The following is a 17,416-nucleotide window of genomic DNA, read 5'->3' as shown; positions in this document are numbered from 1 at the left end:
GAACAGGAGCAGCATATTATATAGCAAAGAGGAAGGCGTGGTGGAAGGGGACAGAAAAAACAGTACGACAAACAACAGGTAAATGACACATGCGAGGACAAGGGTACTACTATGTAGGGTACAAAACTGAATCAACTGTATTGAAACCTTTATACAAACACACTTTCATTCCTATGAATGGCAACCTCTGGAGTGCTAGCACAGGAACTCCCACTCTTTCTAATCCGGTGGGCTTCAAGCAATTCACGGGCAGTCTTACTTTTGCTTCTACATAATATCTAAGTATCTTGGAGCTATGCTTCAAAATTTCGCTACGCTTCTTCCATTTCTTAGGGACTGTTTGGGCTCCATTAGACGTTCATTAATACATCGGCCTGTCTGGCAGACGTACACCCTCCCACAAGTGGGATGCTATAGACTACACCAACAGCACATTTCACAAACGGGTTTTCACGCTTAGTTTTGTGTTCTGTTACCTTGGCAGTATCAGTTCCAAGCTTGCGACACAGTGATGGAAGTTTTCCGGGTGCAGAAAAGACCACAGGAACTTTGTAATTCACAGCTACATGTTTAAGATTATGAGACACTTTGTGGGAGTATGAAATCACCACCGGCCTGATTTTCTTTTCAGGTACTTCACCCTCCTCGCAATTTCTTTGTCTTTCTTTTTCACCTTTTCCAGCAACACTTCCATGACAAAACTTAAAACGATGGAAGGAAAGTCTGCCTGTTTAAGTTTTTGTATTCGTACATCAAAATTTTCCTGTACTTTATGACAGCATTTCTTTAGAGCGGATTCAAGGCACATGATGGCAATGACATGTTTCAGAGTTTTCTTCGCTATTTAATAAGCCGGTCCTGAATTCAATTGTTTGTCTGTGTGCTGTCCTTTGTGGGCTTCATTTACTCATGTCTTACAAATATGTCGGAAATACATGTTTCTTCCGCTTAGTATATGCTTATGTATTAAAAATGCACTAAATTGTATGTTAAATACTATATATGAAAATATATTAAGTTCTTAAAAGGGGCTACTAGTCGGCTTTACCGAATGTTTCTATCTACTAACGTTGGTTTTGTGCACGAGGCAGACTTAGAATGTCAACGTCCCCTGCCGAGAGAAATGTTTGGTCGAAGAGCCTTTTAATGCATGAGCATAAGGAGCCCATTCCCTGAGAAGACACGGCGTTGTTATCAGTCAAGAGATCGATGACGCGGCAAAATTATGTGACGCCACTTGAGCAGGAAAGATGTCGCCACACTGCAAAGGCCGACAGGAAGTGACGTCAGCAAACTGGACGTCTCCCGACACGCCTTGCTTGAGTAAAAATGGCAAGCTGCGGGAGTTGGTTTCACAACATTCTAACTGTGGTCAACAGTGCGACGCACAGGGACCAGGGAGACACAACAAGACAGGCGCGGTCCAGTTGTGTACCTCTTGTTCCTGTGCGTCGCACTGTTCGCCACTGTTGGCGCAATACTTGGCTTGCCTTATATATACCCCAAAGAGACCACACATTATCTTGCCCAATGAGGTTTTTCTTGCACAAAGACTGTGGGCCCCGAGACTGTCGCAAAAGTGCGGGATTGGTCACGTTCGAATCTGGGGGCGATTTAAAACAGAACTGCTAGTCGTAACTTGCGTCAGGCACCGGACAGGAGTCGGACTGTCAAACAACATATTCATGGGGTCGCATATATATCCTTTCGTAAATTTGAAACATGCTCAAAACATTCAATGCTTGACGTGTTTTTGGCAAATTTTAACACTTTATTTAGAATAACGCGCATGAAATTTCAGGAACCTCTTTCCTGCATGTTTTTCTGCATTAATGAGTAGAAAATATGCTTAAAATACAATAAAACATCTTAGAGAGACTGCGAGCAGACTGATAGCCGCACGCGCGCTACAGGGACACACCCCTTCGATAAGTGTTTAAATACCGCTGTCGGAGAACGTCCTAGCTTGTCACTGACATAGGCCCAGCTCTGCTGCCGCTCGCCAGAAACTTGGTTAGATGGAATCAAGAAAGTCCGTCCGCCAACTTCGCTGCAACTTCTTGGTTCTTGCTTGAACGGAAGAACACCACATATGCTGTTGTATGTATCAAACCTGTTAGTTTTCGCTAAGGGTTTCAGCTGAAGTTTCCTTTCCGGATGCAACTTATTTTTGCTTACATGAAGAGACCGGACGGTTTGAAAGTTCCGGTGAAAAATGTTATGAACTACGATAGAGCTACCCATGTGGTAGGTTATGTACATTTTTGGACTAATTTTGTAATTTATTTGTAAATATTTCGAACAAATTTGGCTCCATTTAGCTGCGGCAGGGCCTTAAATGAAAATTGGGAGATATGAAAATATTCACTGCATGCGCAGTCTGAGTACTGTCCAGAAAAGAAAGGTATGAACCGCAACTAAAACTTTATGATTACTGCTGATTACTGCAAAGCGTAAATACCTCTACATGCTGTTTGGCTCAATAATTTTGAGGCAGTGGCTATCTTTTTGACCCGCTCCCTGCTTATTATCGGTACTCGGTTTTATATTTGCAAATATCGGTAAATATTCGCTGTATATTTTAACGGTATTCCCGCTATAGATTGTAATAAATGTTTGTAACCCTTCGCAGGTCGTGGTTTCGAATCTCACGGGCAGCACGCGAATGTTTTTCCTTCTGCTTTCTTGTGAATTATCTTTAAGCCCCCTGCAATAATGCCCTGGAGGTGCTGCAGGTGTTTGTATAAATAAGAAATAAAAATAAATAAAATAATGACACTCAGTTTCCATCTAACCAACAAAACAAATTGAAAATATATCCCCTGCGCTCCTCTATTTCGGTGACTGTTGGCTTCCATCGCACATGTTATAACCAGTGCCTCATTTCTCTTCCTTTGTCTGGTTAATAGCTTGAATACAGCCTCGAATATGGCAATCCTGATGCCATACGTAGCAATAGAGGGTTCTCGCATTGGTTCTATTTTCATCGAATAATCACGTAAATGCATGGTACTCGCGGTAATATAGGGCGTACTGCGTCCGCCAGTATCGTCGACGTTCGCGGTGGTGAAAACTCTCGAGATTTGGTTACACGCAGTGCATAAATGTACCCGGAAGCAGAAGATTGGACAACCGTCACCGTATCTCATTTGGTAGAGCACCGGACGCGAATTTGAAGGTCGTGGGTTCGTATTCCGCAGGCTTCCTGTGCTTGTTTTTCTTCTGTTTGCTTATCAGTTATCTTGAAGCCATAAAATAACAATTAATTTCAAAGTAACCAGTAGCACAAACTAAAAAAAAAATATCCCCTGTGCTCCTTGGTTTCGGTGGCTGTTGCTTCCGTCATGAATGCCTTCCATTAGTAATTATGGCCCCGCATTCAATGCTTGGCGTCTGGTACCCTCTCCCAAGTAAAAGAAAACCTCACTCATGCAACACCTCTCTAGAAGGTGCTCTGCTGTGCAATGAATTTAAACACCTAATACGAAGCTCTGACGTGCACCAAGCCGGCAGTATTCCTGATTGGACTGAAGCACGAAGACAAGCGGCGGAAGAGAAGACAGAAAATATGAAGGAAGTTAAAAAAAAATGCAATTCCTTAGGCGTCATCTGACTGGGCATCCGCTCTTCAGAAGAAAAATGCCGGCCATTTCACTTCGTATGCGGTTCTCTAGAATATTTTGTGTAACCGTGCTGTACATTCTTCCATGGCCCAGACCTATGTTTGATTTCAAGGAAGCAGGCTTCAGCAGTCCTCTCAATGTTAGATTGGGTAACAACTCCGGGGTCCACATAGTTTTCTTTTCAGTCTTTGTCGGAGCAGTGACTTGTCTCGCGAAGTTCAGTGAGCGTTCAATGATTATAACGAGCCCATTCGTCACCATAAAGGAAATTGGAAGGTCATAGGTGCCGTATTTTCTCCAAAAGATAATGTATAAAGAAGCTATTTCTGCTCAAATGTTGTTAAGAAAGCTGGTTTGTTGAGAGAATAAACTCTGTGTGACCTTTCTGAAATTCTGAAAAAGTAAATTTTTCTGTTTCCGTACGCCGGTATAAGGGCAGAGAAGAAGAAATTTTGACATTTATTTGCGGTTACAGCAACCTAGCACCCTACGAATGAGAGGACATGTTTTGGAGCTGGTTTCTTATCACTGGTTTCAAGACATATTTCAAGCGCATTCTAATGTACACACGAATAATTAAACCAGTGCACATGACACCTCAGCCGTTTTTTTACGTTCGGGTTTCGCCCTGAGAAGGGTTTTGAAAAGATAGGAAGTAAACAACCTTTCCTAGACATTCTTTGTTTTCAATCCTGCAGATAATGTGCGAGAAATGTTGAAATAGTTTTAATTTTTGAGCTACTTCAAAAACTTCAAAATCTGTAGGGCAATTTCAAAGTTATCAGATAATGATATCCATAAAATACATAGGTGCTTAAGCCAAATTATATTGAGAAACAGTGCACTTGCACACAATTGTGTTCACATTTCTGCTACCCTTTGTACGAAGAAGGCAAACAAGGCGCAGGACATATTTCTTGCATCAAAAATTGGCATGTGAAGTTTAAATCGCACGTGGATTAAACCGCGCAATATTTCATTGAGATCTGTGCCGAAAAGTCTGAGTAAATGTCAGGTGAAAATTGCTCATCACACCGCTGTGCCAGCTAACATGTAATAATCAACTTAGAGAAAGGCGTAGAAAATAACCAACCCCTATATAACACGTGTTTCAGGCAAGGTTATAACTAATGTTTAAAAATAAGGTTTTTGAGGTAACGCGAAGCAATTTGCGGCATAGTAATATGAGTGTTGGCGACGTCAGAAAACAGGTGAATCACCCTAACTAGCAGAGTGACTAACTAAATTCTAATAGTTAACTTTTTAACTTTTGCCAATAGGCACCTGATTGCAAGTAATGATTTGAGCCGGCCGTTAGTAATAGAGTGCATCTTGAAACCGCGAAAAAAAGACAAGGGACAAGGGACGAGGAAGAAACCAACAGGACAGAGCGCGGAACTTCAACTGGTTTATTACAACAGTGCGTCACATTTATCCAATCATCGTAATCACGTGGTAACATGACAAACGATCGTCACGTAACACTTGTACGCAGGCGTGTACGAGGCATCATGCAATCTAGATATGAATACTCTTTATCGGACAGGTTAACCGAGGTTTTGCTGACACACGAGCCGGATTCATTCTTGATAGAGTAGGCCTCGTACACTTCTCTGCTTAGTTTAGACCCGAACTTGTTGAGGATAGTGGTGTCGCGGAACCTAGGCGTGCAACCACGCAGTGGCAACAATGGTCGGCCACATGCCCTCTCCCCGCCAAAGCGCCTACTTCTGCGTGGTGCTCCTGAAGTCCGTCCCTCCGTCCGTTCCTCGTCCCTTGTCTTTTTTGTGCGGTTTCAAGTTGCACTCTACTAATAGTTACCAACTAGCCCGTCTCTCTCTATCATACTTGTTAGTAATAGCCATATCAGATGTTTTTTTGAAAAACGTCCTTACTTTCGCCGCTGCGCCACGACAAAATTTAGCTATTTCGACTATTTAAGACCACTGGAGGGACTGCTCTGCCTGCATGCTTTCGAAAGCGCATGTATTTTCGCACGATGCAGCCAAATATGGTTGAGCCACCGCGGCGAGAGTAGTAGTGCTTTCGAAATTCTAATAAACTAATATGGCTAATATTAACGGTCGGCTACAAATCTCTAATTGCAATCAGGAGCCTATAGGTAATAGTTAAAAGTTAACTACCAGAATTTAGTTAATCACTTAGCTAGTTATAATTATTCGCCTGTTTTTGACGTCCGCCACAGCTAGCACTACTATGCCGGAAAAAGCTTCTCCTTACCTCAAAAACCCTATTTCTAAAAACGAGTTATCACCTTCCCTGAAACACCTATATAGCCTTCATTGATTACAAAAATCATTAGACTCAGTGGAAACCTCAGCAGTCATACAGGCATTCCGGTATGAGGGTGTAGAAGAGCCTTATGTCAAAATACTGGAAGAAATATATAGCAACTTCACAGGTACCATTGTATTCCATAAAGTCAGCAATAAAATTCCCATAACGAAAGGCATGAGGCACGGAGAAACGATCTCGCCAATGCCATTCAAGGCCTGTTTACAGGAGGTATTCCGAGGCCTGAATTCAGAACCATTGGGGATAACAGTTAATAGAGAATACCTAAAAATCTCTGATTTGCGGATGACATTTTCTTGCTGAAGCACTCAGTAGAAGAACTGCGAGTCATGATCAGTGAGTTAGACAGGCAGAGCAGAACGGTTGGTCCAAAATTAACATGCAGAAAAACAAAGTAAAGTTCATCAGTGTAAAAGGAAACAGCAGTTAGCAATTGGCAGCGAGGTGCTGGAAGCGGTAAAAGAATACTACTTAGGGCAGGTAGCGACAGCTTATCCGGATAATGAGAGGGAAATAACTGGAAGAATAACAATGAGGTGGAGCGTGTACGGCAAGTTCTCTCGGGTCATGAATGGCATTTTATCGTTGTCCAACATCCTAGTAGAAATCAAGAGGAAGAAATGAGCTTGGGCAGGGCATTTGATGCGAAGGCAAGATAAGCCCTGGTTCTTACGGCTCATCATCATCACGATCAGCCTGACTACACCCACTGCAGGGCAAATGCCTCTCTCAAGTCTATCCAATTAACCCTGTCCTTTGCCAGCTGCGCCCACCCTATGCCTGCAAACTTCCTAATCTCATCCGCTAACCTAACCTTCTGCCGCCCCTTGCTATGCTTGTCTTTTCGTGAATCCACTCCGTTACCCTTAAGGACCAGCGGACCTTATGGACCAGCAGGGTAACGGAGTGGACTCCCAGAGACTTGGGAGAGTCCTGACGCCTTTGCCCTGCAGTTGGTGTAGTCAGGCTGATGATTATGATGATGACCCTTAAGGACCAGCGGTTATCTTGCCTTCACATCACATGCCCTGCCCAAGCCCATTTCTTCCTCTTGATTTCTACTAGGATGTTATTAACCCGCGCTTGTTCCCTCACCCACTCTGCCCTCTTCCGGTCTCTTAACGTTACACCTATTATTTTTTTTCCATGGCTCGCTGCGTTGTCGATAACCTGAGCTGAGCCCTTTTCGTGAGCCTGCACGTTTCTGCCCAGTAGGCGAGTATCAGTAAGATACAGCTGTTGTACTTTTCTCTTGAGGGATAATGGTAAGCTGCCATTCATGACAAAGCGCAGCTCGCAAAGGACATGGTTAATTGGAGAGACATGGGAGAATCCTTTGCACCGCTGTGGGTTTAGTCAGGCTGATGATGATGATGACGACTAAACTTAGAGGCATTTACATTAGCGATTCACCTAATGCGTTAAGCGCCACCTGCCTTTTCCGAAGTAACATGCGCCAGCAATGCCAACGCTGCATTTTCTTCTCGTCCACGTGATTTGTCGATGGGGAACTTGGACATGTTGATCCTGGAAGACAAAGTGTGACGCCGTTCCTCACGTCGGCAGACTAAATATTTTTAGACCCTTATGATACATGCTTGACGACCTCAGTCACACCGCAGCCAATATTAGAATTGCAAGCTACGTAGATGCCAGGAAATTATTTTCACGGTCAGTATGCGCAAAGGTGTTCAATGAGAGATATGTAGCAGGTCAAGTAGCAGATCCGAATGAGAAGCACATGATAGTAGCGCATTTAATAAATGATCAGTTGAAAAACATGGCAGCCTTCAAAGCGAAAGAAGTCTGGTATCTGTTATGAATATTGAATTTTTAGCTTAAAGAAATAAAGGAAATCAAGCTTAGATTTTGTGCCTAAACAGAGATATAAAATTTTGGAACCGCAGCCCATAGTGGCTAAGTCATAAAACAAGATGAAAAACGCGTGTTCTAAAAGCGGTAAAAGCACAAAGTGTATTTCAATACGGAGCTTAGCGGTGCGGTGAAAATTTGTGGCCTGCTCTTTTCGCGGCGGTCCTTTTTGAGCAAGGTGGAAACCACATCACGCGCGTGTTCTTGAATGCTCCAATTTGCGTTCCTCGGGCATTCTTAGAGTGCATGCGAGATCTTAATGCCAGCTCGAATATATTTATTTACGCTATCAAGAGACGTTAAACGAAACGCGGATCTAGAAACAAGTTTTAAATTTTAACCTGTTTCCTACTTTCTTCTGCAACTCGCGTATTTTCTCCTTTGCTACCGACCAACACAACTACAGCAGCAAGGAGCAAGTAATATCCTATTTCACTGAAAAATGAGACACGCGAAAAGCGTTCCAACGAGGTAGCGAAGCGTGTTTTTTTCTGTGGGATCCTTTTGCTCAACGTTATGTTTTCCAAAGTAAAGCCCCCTTTTATCTTTTCAGCTTTAGCTAGAGGTGCAGCCATACAAGTTGAAACAGCGCATTAAACGTACCGGTAGTGGTACTTTGGGGTAGGCCTTGCTGTGATTCGTTCCCCCCGACATTCATGGCTATATAACTCCATTAGGATTCTCTGCAGGTGTGAACAGTGAAGAGGCACGCTTCCCGATACAACTTTGCCGATATTACGCACGAAATTACGTGAGTAGGCGTGGTTTATCATCATCTCTGTCACTTTTGTCTCATGTTCATACTTCAAGCTCAACTGTAGCCTATTTCGTCGGCGATAGCTTGGACAGGCATGACAGGCAGTGAAAAAAACATCCAGGTACATCTCGTAGGGCTCCGTCGAAAGGATGTTGTGCTCAACTGGAACGCATTTCTTTTCTAGTTCTACAGGTATTGCGTGAGTGGTGTTTACCCCGATTCATTGTCTAGGGTTCGTTTAAACGCACTCAGCATGGATTTGCGCGTCGGAGTGTTAAGCAGCGCTATGAAAAGCCGCACCTGTTATTTTTTTAGCGCCAAACAGGGCTGTACGTCTTTTCAACCTCCGGCCTGCACGCGCCTCGTCAGAGCACGCCGTTTGCAAGTGATGATACCTCTCAGGTTATAAGCTGCGCAGGTAACCGGAGAAATCTTCGTTCTACTGCCATTCGAGCCGGCATGACGTTTTTCGCTTCCGGCACGGCGTTTCTTTTAGCGCGTAGAAGCAAAGTTCCGCAAGGTTCGCATATTGTCCGGATCATGTCGTCTTTTCCTCTCGGTGCCGTGTTGTCCCTCAGTTATGCCGGACTATGCGTGCCTTAGTTTGCGAAGACCAGGACGTAAAAGCACTTTATCTTAAAATTTTGGATTAAACTTACCGCTAAAAAGAGTTAAAATGAAATTGTTTGAGAATCCATCCCTCATGCAAGCAAAAGACCTTAACAAAAATTTTGCGTTGATGTGGAAAACCCATGAAAAATGTTTTTCTTTTTGTCTATAGGCCGGCTGGAAGCGTTCAGTAAAGGCGTTCAACCCAACCTTTCTACCTTGAACTGTGCCATATGGCTATGGTTGCACATCTTTTCGCCAGAACCCACGAAAAATGCTGGGTGCGTGCGATGGCCGAGACGCATCGAAAAATAAGGTTAGACGCAACGTACTCAGGTGTCGGTACAAAATGTCCAAGCCTGGTTGGTAACAACACAGCACGCGAGGCAGACCTCAAGGCGCACAGTTTGCTTTCGCGTTGATGTAGCCAGCCTGATCTCTGGCTAATCCAGGTTGGTGGTCTAAATTTTATATAATTAGAACCCAGCGTCTCTGTGTTCTATCAAACCGGTGTATAAAAATTGGCTTCTTTTAAGGTCTACGTACTGTGGGTGCGACCGATGCTTTGGCGTGCAGTTTTCATTCTTGCATCTTGCATCGTGATACCTGAATTCCTTGACTTTTTAGGCTACTCTCTACTTTTGCAATTACCGAAGCATTTAAATTTACGTGACAAGAATGGGCGTTGCTCATTACCTTAATATGTAACATGAAGTGAAAAAACACAATATCCTACTGACTAGTTGTTAAAAGTTCTGAAAAACTACTTTCCAAATTTTTTAAAGGGCGTTAAAATTATTTACGGCACAGCTCGGATTAGCTGGAACCGCGACAGGTATACATTTCTGAGCGTTCGTTCTGTTACAATTGTTTCTGTCGTCATGCAGTCGCTTGTTTTTTTATTTAATTCCTGAGTATTTGAACTTTGGAAATGCTTGTACTAGGTTGAATATCTGTTTATTTGGTTGATTGCTTTTTTGTTCAGCTGCAAATACAAGTTTTATGGAGAAGTTTTGTGCCATTATTTTGATGGTTTTTTCTTGTGCGCATGTTGTGTTATGTATTTACAATCACATGTAAGTACTGTTTTTATGATTTGCGTAGTGTCGAAATAGATGCTGGTCATCACTTTTTCAAACAGGTAGATCCCTTTCTTGCTCGAGGCTTGTGTTACCATGCTCTCCAAGAAGATCACTGCCGCGGAGGGTGCCCTTGCAATTGGCCTGCTGCTGCTGGTAGGGTGTGGAGTCATCAGCGCGTGTAACTGGATGGAGTGCTCGCATCGATGCCGCAGTGTGGGCGCTATCTCAGCGGAATGCGTTCGAGGAATATGCACATGCGGAGATGTGGTGGACCCAAAAAATGGGTTGCCGAAGACTATCGACTCTCGAAACTGAGCGCTGCTGCACTTTCTTCGTCATGGCCTGTTATGTCGATTAGAAATAAAAAAAAATAGCCCATATTATTCGATTTTTCACTAGCTGGCCAATTCGTCATAATAGCTGGAATAGACCTCAAGCACCCATTTATGATACGCATAATCTGTTTGGCAAAGTGATGGTCTTCCCAGAGAAGGGTCATTTTCCTAAGTTCGAGTATATGCAACTCGGCCCACGCGCTTCTTATTGCAAATGCTTACTTTATTAAAGGTGTATTTGTGCTGAAGGTAAAAGAGGGAACCATCTTTGGGGTTTTGTTGCATTGAGTCATCTTTGCGTATGAAGCAGTCCGCGCGTGCCTTGATCACCGCAAACAAAAAAGGGTCTGTCAATAAATTACGGTCGGTAAGGTTGCGTGACTTTGCAGTGTTCACGGCAAAGACAACTTGACCACGTTGCACAATGGTTTGGTTTGGTTTGGTTTATGGGGGTTTAACGTCCCAAAGCTACTCAGGCTATGAGAGACGCCGTAGTGAAGGGCTCCGGAAATTTCGACCACCTGAGGTTCTTTAACGTGCACTGACATCGCACAGTACACGGGCCTCTAAAATTTCGCCTTCATTGAAACTCGACAGCCGCGGCCGGGATCGAACCCGCGTCTTTCGCGCCAGCCGTTGCCCAATAGTAAAACTTTTAAATATTTTCTTCATTAAAAGCTCTTGCTTTGAGACCACTTACATTTTATACTTCAGAAGGCGGCGTACAATACTTTATCTTGTCTGCGACTCTCCCTGATAGTCGTCAGCCTTATATTGCCGGTTTAAGTGCGTTGTCCGTGTCGTTGGTGCCATCGAGATGACTCCTTTCGAGTCTGTGCGGTGTATTCAAGAAGAAGAAAATAAATGTTTTTAAACTTTGCTAGCTACCGCGACAAGGTGCGCGCAAATGTGCAACTGAAATAAGTTTTTGAGACGGTCAAGTTGGTAATACATATAAAAACACAGAAGTGCGAGAAACACGCATGCGCTGAGCCTAAAATTGGTTTTGTTGGAAACTTTTGCTGGAAATCTTTGAGATAAGGCGCCAAAACTAGCTACAGCAACTCCAAAAAACTACGAACAGTGATGTGGCTCCAGTCATTGGACGTAAACCCGGTTGCGTCTCGCGTTACAGAATGATAAAACCGCATGGTGGCGGCTTCAGCATAAAGTGACAGTACAAGGTTTCGCGGCAGTAGCACAAAAATGTTCGACATGAAGTGCCAGTCGCATCGTTATTTTATTGTCATATTGTGCATATTATCCCTGCTAATTTCTTTTCATAGTTTAGCACTGGTTACTTTCCAGATGGCGTGTAAGTTTTTCCTTTCCTTACCCATTCTAGTATTAGCTGAGGTTCCAGAGAGCAATCCCCATAACGCCGCAAACACAATTGGAATAGCTTGCTCTCTGTGTGGAAACAGCGTTAACATGATGCACTCTTTTCGAGGCAACCCCTTAACGCACATCCAAATTGACAATGCATTCTATGTCTAGTAGTACTACCTCGGTGCGTATACGTGTAGTAAAAAGCAACAAGTCCCACATCAAAGATAAACATTTGAAAGAAAAGCCTAATGACGCACCACTACAACAGCAACCGGTGTTCTGAGAAATGGGCTAAAACATTGCGCTTAGTGCCGTAGGGTAAACAGGTCCCTTATGTAAGCTGGAATTCAAACATTCCTACAACCTCATGCTTCCGGTAACGATGGCGGGATTGCCAGCCTCTTCAACCGACCTAGCAGCGTCAGCCTAGTTCTTCCGGTCTTCCGTTGTCGTAATCATCACTGCCTTGACTAAATACATGTGTTCAAAGCAGACAGCTAGATAAACGGGCCCTACACCGAAGACTCCACCCTCAAGCGAAGGACAGTTTCAGCAATCGAAATTCAAACTGAGGCCCTACCCCAGACCGTAATGCAGCGCATTACGACCGTCAGCCACGAACTCGTACAGTCGTTGTTAGCGTGCTGTGCCTACCAGTGTTTATGTGCTCATCACGAATGCCGGTAAATAAAATGCAGCAGTGCAAGGCGACTCAGTGCAACACTATTCCGCCCCAGCCGGCAAACGCACTGCGCGACATTCCAAACAGGATACAAAAGCCACAAACATCAATGCCCACACATTTCCGAGTGTCTTAAAGCAACAGCTATAATCCTCCGACAACACAAGCAGCGTTGTCTTTGCTCCACGTGTCACTTCTTTATTGTGTGCGTAATTATGCATAACAGATCACTCTGTTCACTGGTCGTGCTATCAGTGGAAGCGGCTATATTATTTCCTCTTTCGCTCTCCAATGTTAGAAGGAGGTGACGTGGGCAACAATATAAGGTTGATCCTCTAAACGAAGAGTAGTTCATTCACTCACTAAAATCTTTGTTTAACAGCGACTACAAGGTTAAGGTGGGAATGGTTCTCGTCGTTCGTGTCCTGGCTATCATCCCCGTCATTTACTTTACGCAAGGTGAGAAATGAGCATAAATTTCATTCCTCTCTGATTTAATCTTCATGGTCCTTTTCACATCGAGTCCACTCCTGTAAATATTGTTACACTGCGGTTATTCGAAGAGCAAGACAACATATTTGATGCGCCGACATATTTGAGGCTAACGCACAGCTGTCGTGACTGCGTCGTCCAGCGCCACTTCCTGCTTTGCCGTGCTCGATTTCTTAAAGGTACCCGTGGCTGCCTAGGTATCGCCCTGATCTAAACCTGAAACACTGACCAACGACGTGACGCTAGGTATTGTAAGGCAGAGACGAGAGGCAATGAATGGCTGGCACTCCGGTTGTTCAGATGAGTTGTTTAACACTGTTGCGTGCAACGTAATGGCACCTGCTTGTCAATGGGCCAATGTCCATGGCCCTTCAACGTGCCTAGCAGAATGCGGAGCAGGGGCGGGGTTCTGTCTTGTTTTCCCCTCTCCTCAATGGGCAGTCGTCAGTAATGATGGACTTTTCGTTCTCCATCGGACCCTGTTGTGCTGTTGTCGTAGCTAGAGACGGGGCGGGGAGGCCGGCCTTACTCCTCTCGTCGGGTAGAACGGACGCTGAGCCAGACGGTGCTGTCTAGGAACCATCGGCATGCGGGAGCAATCTAGAAAACAATACACATATCCTGATATGCTTTAAAGCTATACATCGGGATATTAGAGGACATGATGAGCCATCCAATGTTTTTCGGTATTGTGGAAAGTAAGAACACAACGCTGCGGCAGCAGCTACGAGAAAGGGAAGACTATAATACTGGCGGCGTAAAAATAGGATAGAGAATTAGCGCTACCCGTGACAGAATTCCAAATAATGCAGCGTCTAACTCGAAGAACAGCCTTGAAGCAGGAAAAAATAAACGGAATAGAATTCAAAGGAAGAAAAAAAATGTGAACTGGATAAAAGAGCCACTTTAGCAAGCACGGCTGCTCTAGCTACCACCTTCATTCAAAGTAGATACAAGGATTTATCTACTGGCTCCCAACCCAGAAGCATGAAAGACGTATAAGCTCCAGGCTCGAAAGAACACATCAGAGCATCTTCAGAAATACTATGGAGGGGTAAGCCAGAAAATGGCAGCCAATTTTTGATCCAATGAAGTATCTGTGACTGCCGGCCGGGTCAAGTATAATTTCGTGATATTTAAATAGAATGGGCCGATATTTGTAGCGTAATACTGTCGCGTCGCGCAAACATCGTGTCGCGGAAGCATCGGTACTACGGATGTTTCTGTACAAGTAACGTGTTTAGAGCAAAATGTTAGAAAAAACGTTATTGTTGCCTTTGCATATAAACGAGCAACTTATTGCAGACCCCTCTTACGAAAGCTTGTACCCATACTTGTCTAAGTGAATATGACTGTTGTTATTCTGATTGAGCTCTGAAAACGCTGAAATTATGTAAGCTTCTATGTACCCAAATATCAATAAAGTGCAAAAATTGTTGCCATCATATTCTAGTTACGCAGTGCCCGTGTTGGACAGCAAACACTTAATTCTTTGCGACATGAAGCTTACAGAAATCTGATTGACACATATTTGAGCCAATGAATTTTTGGCTGCTATGTGCACCACGTCAGAGTAGTGCCGCAAATAATTTGAAATGCTCAGGCCTATCATTTCTCGCCCCTTACTTGCAGTGACGCTTAACAATTCGGATGAAAACCACTGGATTTTAGAATCCTTCGTATGCAAACTCTGTAGTTACTGCGTGCAGAGCATACAAACGCTGCTTTGTGAATTTGCGACTTAGAGCGTTAAACTGTTAAGAATAGTCTATTATACTTTTATACGTCCATTTTTTGTCTCTAGCGAAAGATTAAATACGTTTCATTAGGGTTTGAGAGTGACTTTCTATTTATGATGTACGCATCAGCCGGTCGGAACACTGCTGTTAAACACGCCAAAACGCGGGATTCTGAAGGCGTTGTAGAGAATAAGCAAGCATGGAACCCGCTTTTGTTTCTTTGCACGGCAGTCATATCGTTTCCACTGTATCTCTTATCTCGCAAAAATAAACTTACCATTGATGTTAACCAGTCGAAGCAGAGCATTGGAAAGTTCCTATATTTTTCGCGTAAACCGCTGACGACATCCTCGGCCTGCATTTGCAATGGTTTGAAAAACATTTCCACGTTGGAAAGTTCATGATAATTTAGGAACACAAATTGGCTTCAGAGAATAATAAACGTGGAACATGGAGCTCATTAGCAAAGTTAACTACCCTTTATGAAGTGTATATCTCGGTGTATTCAAACCGTCCCCGGGATACAAACCGTCCCTTTTCACAAAAGGTTTTGCCAGCTATTAACCTGTAGCTCCATCCTACTTGCACTGACATACCAAGGTAATTATTTGAAGAGTTTTGTTCAAACCACTTTCTAAGGGCCTCGACTCAACCTCAGCACCAACTCCGGGCGTGACTCCTGGCAAGCTATTCTGCCTCGAAATAAAGTGCCACTGATAATTTTAAATTCTGCTGTGGAATACATTCGTGTTTGGAAACGGAGAGAGGACCTCATTGTTGGGCTGTGAAATCTAGAATACACTCGACGAACCATTGGATAATTACATTTATACAGACAGACCCACAGCTGTTTTCTTCGCATGGCAAAGCAGGCCATCACTTCTGGGCTACATCAGAGGTCGGTGTTCGCGTATAGACAGTGCACGGCGCTTGTAGCAGTAAACTCCGCCGAACAGGATTGGATTTTGGTGTGTGAGAGCAATATTATTCTGCCTATCCATACTGCACCGTTCCATAGGAGCTGGTCGTATGAAATAAGGCGAATATGAAGTCCATAAGATATGAAAAAATATATTGGAAACTGTATCCCGTCTGTACACTGTACATAAGCATTCTACATTACTTCCATACGATTTCCAAAATCAGAAAATGACGTCATATGAAATCCGTAAATCCTCATATGCGCTTTCCATATAGTCCACACCGACTCCAATGCTCCCTACTGACATCATAGGATTCATACGGGCACGTGTGGAATTATGGGACTCGTCATATGAAAACTTTGGCATCAAGAGCACATGAATGTAGCGGATAGAGAAACAGACAAACTTGAGCAAAACATTGCAGTGGTCGAAAGTAAATGACAAGAAACAACTGTTTTGTAAACTTTCTTGGATTAACTGTGAATGTTTGTTTGCCTGTAACTAATTATGAGAAGTGCGTAGCAAAATTACACTCTTTCATTTAACTAAGATAAGTTAAAGCTGGCCTAATTAGCTAAATTATTTTTCTCAATTTAACAACAAAGCACTTATTCCAAAAATGAAGCGAAGCTCGAAATAAGTCAATTTCAGTGTTCCCTGCACGCTGCGTTGTGAGAAATGCACATCAGCGTGCAGTGAGTAAGTGTATTACGTCACCTCCTACCACTCAGCATGAATGGTGGTGATAGTGAACCGCCCTTCGTGTTGCGAGCTATAGTATACTGCTTTATTAGAGAAATGTTTCACGTATGAAATCAAGGCGGAAGACTCAAGGCTACAAAAGAAAGCGAGAGCAAAAGATCCTCATTAACTATTTTTTCTTCAAAGATAAATATAATTGCAGTGCGACGTTCATTGAAGTGTACAAGGTACTTCCCGAGTACTTCCCTCAATGTAAGGCTGGCACTCAAATTCTATAATGATCAATCTGTTGCAGGCTCGTGCCTTACAGCCCTCGCTAACGCCAAACCCCGCGAAACGCCAAACAATAGAAATTTTTGGTTGTACGAGGCTCTTTGGGACCCTTGCGATAACGATGATTTTATATTTTAATCTTTCACGGCATGATCTTCGCGACCAGGGGTGCATAGAGGCTTTGCTTAGAAACTCTTTTACTGAAAAAAAAACGAGAGCGCACTCGGTTGAGCTTTCGTTTACGATCTATCAGGTTCAGTGGGTTAGAATTCTGAGCTTGGTAGGTCATCACAAACACTAGGCATGGAAAGAGGAGACAGGACGCTGTCTTCGTTCCTGTGTTAGTCTTCTGTCCTGGGTTTGCTTAAGCTGAAAGATGTTCTTTGAAAAAATTGTGGTTCATGAGTGCCATTGTCTTCCCACGTGAAGGTAATGGGGACGTACACCCTGGAGTGTCATAGGTTGGAGGGAAAAATAGCCTAATGTACCATGTAAAATTTTTAAAACGGTTTGCCGTAGAAATGAGCGCCGAAAAAAGTAAACTGTGACCTTTGCAGCTGCAGTGTAAATCTCAAGCCATATCACACGTTCAGAACAAATCTAATTATTTAACGAATCAAACAACATTTCAATCAGTCGACAAGTAAAAACACAAATTAAAATATATTGGCCCCAAGTTTCA

The sequence above is a fragment of the Amblyomma americanum genome, chromosome 9 (assembly GCF_052857255.1).
Source record: "Amblyomma americanum isolate KBUSLIRL-KWMA chromosome 9, ASM5285725v1, whole genome shotgun sequence".
NCBI lineage: Eukaryota > Metazoa > Arthropoda > Arachnida > Ixodida > Ixodidae > Amblyomma > Amblyomma americanum.
This window is presented reverse-complemented; position numbering follows the sequence as displayed.